This window comes from Aythya ferina (genome assembly GCF_964211825.1).
Source record: "Aythya ferina genome assembly, chromosome: W".
Taxonomy (NCBI): Eukaryota; Metazoa; Chordata; class Aves; order Anseriformes; family Anatidae; genus Aythya; species Aythya ferina.
In genome coordinates, this window is record NC_140313.1 from 17,045,997 (window position 1) to 17,052,099 (window position 6,103).

The 6,103-nt window shown below is 45.5% G+C and overlaps 1 long non-coding RNA gene across 1 annotated transcript in view; it reads right to left on the reverse strand.

The window, feature by feature from the left end:
• The window catches only part of LOC311426393, a 569,271-nt gene extending 563,168 nt beyond the window's left edge, over window positions 1–6,103 (reverse strand). The window contains exons 1-2 of the long non-coding RNA XR_014686702.1: window positions 5,891–6,103; window positions 4,300–4,806 (exon numbers count right to left, since the gene is read on the reverse strand). This is a non-coding gene — a long non-coding RNA (uncharacterized lncRNA). The remainder of the gene's footprint in view (window positions 1–4,299; window positions 4,807–5,890) is intronic.

Below are 6,103 nucleotides of genomic sequence, written 5' to 3' on the forward strand. Positions count from 1 at the left end.
CCAGTTTACACTTTCAGAATACACATGTTACTTACAAAAGCGTATCACAAAATGTATCACTCACAAAAATACGGGCACGCAATATCTTTCAGTAGAGATGTCACAAAACTACTATTACCAGCAATATTGCCAAAATCACAATAACAATAGTCAGAGTCAAATTCCACATGCGATAAGTCAGAAAACCGAACTGTGTAACACCGTAACGATATCTTTCTTACAACAATGCCATGAACCTACTATTACCACCAGGAAAATAGCCAAAATCGCAGTAACAATAACCAAAGTTAAATACCATACTCCATGAGTCAGAAAACCGAAATAGACAACACAATTCCAGATGGACCTTAAAGCGAGCTCTTTCTTTAAGGTCCCCAAATATACTTATGGTGCTTACCACAAAGTATATACCAAACACTGCCTCGCAGAAGATCACCTTCTGACTTACAGACAGTTCCAGATACAGATGGACCCCAAGGTCCCCAGATATACTTGTGGTACTAACCACAAAGTATATACCAAATACTGTCCTGCGGAAGTCACCTTCCGACTTACTGGACAGTCCCAGATGACCGGTCTACCAGAAAACCAAACCAGAATAAAGAATATACTCACTTACAATGATGGGGTCCTTGTCTGCCTCCGCAGTGATCCGGTGAGTCGAGGAGTCCCTCCGGGAAATCCCGGGGGTACCCTAGGGAGTCCTGTCCCCAGCGGGTCCTGCGGTCCGGCAGAGAGGTCGTCCCATCTGGGGTGCCAGATTGATTCAAAGATCGAAGCCGAAATTCCTTTAAGTGGTATATTCTTTATTGCAGCGCTGGATGCACGGGGGATCTCTCCACCTATCGTGCATACCTAAAGCGGAAAGCAGTCTTGAATTTATACAATCAATCTATCAATATTCTACAAGCACCTATACATATGCATTACCTATCCCCGCCTTCCCTCGCTTCTCATGCTAATTAGCCTTTTGGCACCTTGCGCCTGCGTAGAGCCTTCCAAGAATTGTGGGCAGGGGTCTTTGGGACGTGGGCAGGGGTCTTTGGGAGGAAGACCCCGAGTCTTCCTCACAGTGTACTTTTCACCTTTGGTCAGGAATCTGCTGAATTGGCATGTTTCTTAATTGCGAGAGCTGGTTGTTGCCAATTCTTCCGTTTGTTGTATCTTTATAATGAATTCCAATGTCCAGTTTTGAGATTTATAGTCCTTACGTTTGTTTCTCTGTCCGTCTGCCGCTTCCTTATCATGAGTTTCAGTGTCTTGTTTCGAGATATACAGTCCATGTCTGGGGATTGTCCTTGCCTCCCCAATGCCTCCCCAATACCTCCTTAATCAGAACAACATCACACATTGCTTGCACCTCCCAATGACTCTTCTGATGTAAAACAGTTAATATTTGCCTCATTATCACTTTATTCAGCATTTCTCTCCCATTGGGGAGTATCCATTTTCCTTAAAATGATCCACATATTTGTAAGATTAATACCTCCTTGGGAGGTTGTAATTGCTCCAAAACCTTTTTTAGAATTTACCCAAATAGATAGGTGGCCCTGTAAACCCCTGAGGTAAAATTGTCCACCTATATTGTTGCTTCCACCCCCATTTCAGAGTCTTTCCAGTCAGAGGTGAATATACGTTTGCTCTCAGGGCCTGAGAGCACTCCATTAATAACACTGTTATTCCAGTCTAACAATTTACTATTTGAATGCCCAATTTAATCATCAAATCCCTTCCCAACAAGTTAGTTTCCGCCTTGGATACATACAATAATTGCCCAGTGATCATTTTATCCCCTGGTCTCAGCTTAGTATTCCCCAAAAGTGGCACTGTTATCCCAGTACCTTCTACCCCCATCACATTTAGGGTTTCATTAGTTAATTTAATCCCTGAAGCTTTACAAGTCAGTAATGACTTAACTGCCCCAGTGTATTGGGTTTGCTGGCAAGGTTCGGGGGTGGTGTGAGGGGTGTGAGAGTGGGAAACTGCAGTGGCAGCCCCCGTGAGAAAAACCCAGAAACCTCCCCGTGGTAGATAAGGGACAATTTCATCTGGCCCCAAAGAGGCCCACTGCTGCCCAGAGCCAAGCCATGAGCAACACAGTCCGTGCCTCTGTGAGAGCACATCCACGAAAACAGACAAAGAAACGAACAAAACCCTGCTGCTCAACAGCAGTTGGGAGAGCGAGAAACCCCCCCGCAGACACCAAAGTCAGTGCAGAAGGAGGGGGAGGAGGCGCTCCAGGCGCTGGAGCCGAAGCCCCCCTGCGGCCGCTGGAGAGGCCCCTGGTGGAGCAGGCTGTTCCCCCCTCCCCGATGCTTGGGAAACTGAACAAACACCACAGCAAATATGCAAATATACCAAAACTTCTAGACTGTTACTTAGATAATGCCTACATCACCTTTCCCTGCTCATTCAATTTCAAACAGCTCTGTTAAATACTACATGCCACACCTTTAACACCTTCAGCAACCCTTTTAACACTTCCTTTATCTTTCTCCAGCCCGTACTTTTCTAATACCAGCACCAAAGGCTCAGTCAGAGTCCAACTTAATTCCATACCTTTTCCCTCCAAGATACTGAAACAACATATCAATCAATATACCATATTTCATCCCATTTCCCTTCTTTCCACAAAAACAACATTAACTGTAATATGGTGTTATAATTAATAGTTCCATTTAGGGGCCACTCCGCTCCATCCTCTAGTTTATAAAGTGGCCACCATTGATTACAATATTTGATAAGAGTTCTTTTACTTTCTATACCCTCTCACCCCACTGTATCCCTCCAATGTGTTAGTATACACCCTAGGGGGCTTTTCCTCGGGGTTTCTTTGCTTTGAACTTTTCCTATTGTAATCTACAGTGGTTAATATTCCACTGTTTTCCTAGAAGCTCTTTACTAGTCAATCCCAATCCCTCCAAAATTCACAATATATAGATACACAAATAAAATCAAACCACTGTAAATTAACTGCCTGTTGACAATTACACTGAGGACATTTAAACCTGATGAGCCGATAATATGCCTGGGCAAATTTTGTTCCCTTAGACATACACCTCAATGGCAGTTCTTATATTTACATATTTACATATTAACATATGAATAAAAGAATACTTTAACAAAAATGCCCGGGCTTTTATATATACAATATACAATGTACAGTTATTATTCCAGTTAGAATTATTCCTCAGCAGCTGCAAACACTATGCCAGTTGCCATTAAAGCTTGCTTACCCTCCTCCTGTCCTTTTCTTAAAATCTCGGACATCCCCAGAGTTAATGGGGATGGCCACATATTCCATTCCTGGCTGGGGTCCCCCCATTGCTATTTCTCGTAGAGGATATAATCCCTCCCTTAAAGCAGATTTCTGATTTCTTGCCCTGCTTCTGGTTACCGGCCCCTGTGTTTCATGATCCGATTCCGATTCTCCTGGATTAGCTAATTCAGGGAGTCCATTAAGGACGGGAGCCGTTGGTGCGGGCAGTGGAATATAGGGCGGGGGCGGTGTCCGGACTTCCAAGTCCTTTCTCTTTTTATCCCGCCCTCCTTTTTCTTTTAGAGGATATAGATGCATCCTCGTATCTGAATTTATCCAGAGGTGCACATACTCACTTTCTTCTAGACTAAAGGGTTCCTTTGAGTTTACATAAATATTTAGGCCTGACAAACCCAATCTTCAAAAGACCCAAATACAGGCCAGTAAAGGTGGTCTCCTCGAATCTGTTTACCACCCCAAACTTCAACACAATAATGTATCATTTTTACTTTATTCCTTCCCCACCTAAAAGGGGAATCCTCCCAATTTTTAATCATTAATCCCGGGGTAACCTAACATCAGACGTTACCCCACCCATGGGACCAGAAGGCTTACTCTTCTTCTGTCCCATCTTCCAGAGTGCCCTCACACGCACACACACACGCTCCCCCTTTTCGTGGCCCAGTCCCTCGCGGGATGTGGGAACCGCACTACCGAGGGGTCCGCTCTCGCTTCGTCCGCAATTGGACGTCTCAGTTGTCACACTCTGGGAAACCCAACCCCAACCGAACGGAACACTGGCCTATACTTACCCACCCCGTGGGTCTTCGTTCGGGCTTCGTGCACAAAGGTTGCCTGGGGTTTACCGGTTTTATTTGCTTGTGTCTAATTTTGGGTTCGTCGGTGAAGGGTTTGAATGAAAGTAGTCCTACCGAAGGCCGCTGAAATCAGCGGGGCGCCCCCTCCAAAGGTCTTTCAATCAGATTGCCTTCATCTGAGTCACAGCAACAAATTGTTATAAATTAGACCACACAATTTACTGGTCTATTGAAATTATTTTATTAATCAAGTAAGCAGACACAAGCAAAACAGCGCTGGGCGGCTGGGGAGTCTCCGCTCCGCAACAGCACGCAACTAACCCCCCTCAGTCCCTTCTTCTTATAGTCTAGCAGTTCCAGTTGTTTGTCTGCTACGTTGCCACATCCTGGTATATTCTGCGGCTGCGCACGCTGTTGCTAGGGGGTCGTGAAGATGAAGGCCATAGTCTTCCTCCACGAATTGGTCTCCCTTTTCTCCTTATATGGTATTAAGTCCATCTCTCAGGTCATGCCCTGAGGACGTTGTAAAACCTGCTTGGCGACTTAAGCAAGAGGCAGATTGCAATCTCTAACTTAATCAGGGAGCTACCATGGTCCATTGTTTTATCACAATAGGTTACAACATGTATGCAACCTTCCCCCAGTCTCTGCCCTGAATCAAGGCCGAAGGGCAGAAGTTCCCCTTACAATCCCTTTTACAATGAACAAACTTCACTTATTCTATAACAGCTATGGGATAGAAAAAAACAATTAATCAATTAATTAAGAAGCCTAAGGCTACCTTCTTACCAAATTCCCAGGACTCAAGCCCGAACCACCAAAGAAGTGACTCTCTCTGTTCTACTGCTTTGATAATCAGTCAGGCCCCCCCCCCCCCCCCCCCATACTTGGGAAACCAAACAAACACCACTGCGAATATACCAAAACTTCTAAACTCTTACTTAGATAATGCTCCCACCTTCCTCCTTGTCACACTCAAAACATTTAAGAACAAAATAGGATTGCAAGATGCACCGCCAGGCCTGTATATTGGGCACCACCAATCAACACTTGGATAAAACAGCACTTCTTTTCGGTCTGTCATGCACTTTGTTCGTCTCCGGCCACTCCCCTCGCAGAGAATATGGAACCACCACGGATCGGAACTCTGCACTCGCTTCTCAGCGATGCTGCGTCTCACTCACACAGCACAATCACGCAATCAGACAGAAAGGCCCCTTGCACTTCTTGCTCATACCACAAGAATATCACTTAAAACAATAACCAAACTTGTTTGTATCGTCTCCGGCCATGTTCCTCTTAGAGTAATTCACTTCACAACAATACTTTGTCTCAAACACACTTACACAAATGCTTTCAACGTGAGATACCCAGGCATCCACAAATAAGACATACAATTATTACCACTCCAATTAATATCCCTTCAGCAGCTGCAAATATTACCCAGATAACCTTGTCACAATTGTGAGAGGCCCGCTTACCCTTCTCCTGCTTCTTATACAGTCATTAGCAGGTCCGTCCTGGCTCCCAAAACAGGGATGAAGCGGTAACCTCGGATTTGCTCGATCTACTCCCAAGATTGCTAGCGACCGCTCTATCGGTCAGCAAATCCCCCTTGATTCTATTGGTCAGCAAATACCCCTTGACCACTCTATCGGTCACCAAATCCCCCTTGACCTCTCTATTGGTCAGCCTGTAGGGTACCGTCCTCCCATATGAGGACTGTGCTGCATGCCAGATGTCTCTGCGTGATTTACCAGCTGCCCCGGCCACGCGTATGACTTACAGGCCCTTCCTGTACTGTAAAACATACCTTTTGTCCACGGCTTCAGGAGGTCTTTGTCTGCTTCCGCGGTGAGCGGCTGAGAGTGGAGGCTCCTCTGAGGAAAATACTCGGGGTGCACCTAGGGGTGTCCACTCCGCAGCTGATCCCACAGCCGAGCAGAGCGTCTCCTGGCTGGCTCACCAAACTGACTTGAGGAAAACAGGCTCCACAGTCAATAAGACTGTAAAGTAGGTATGTTTA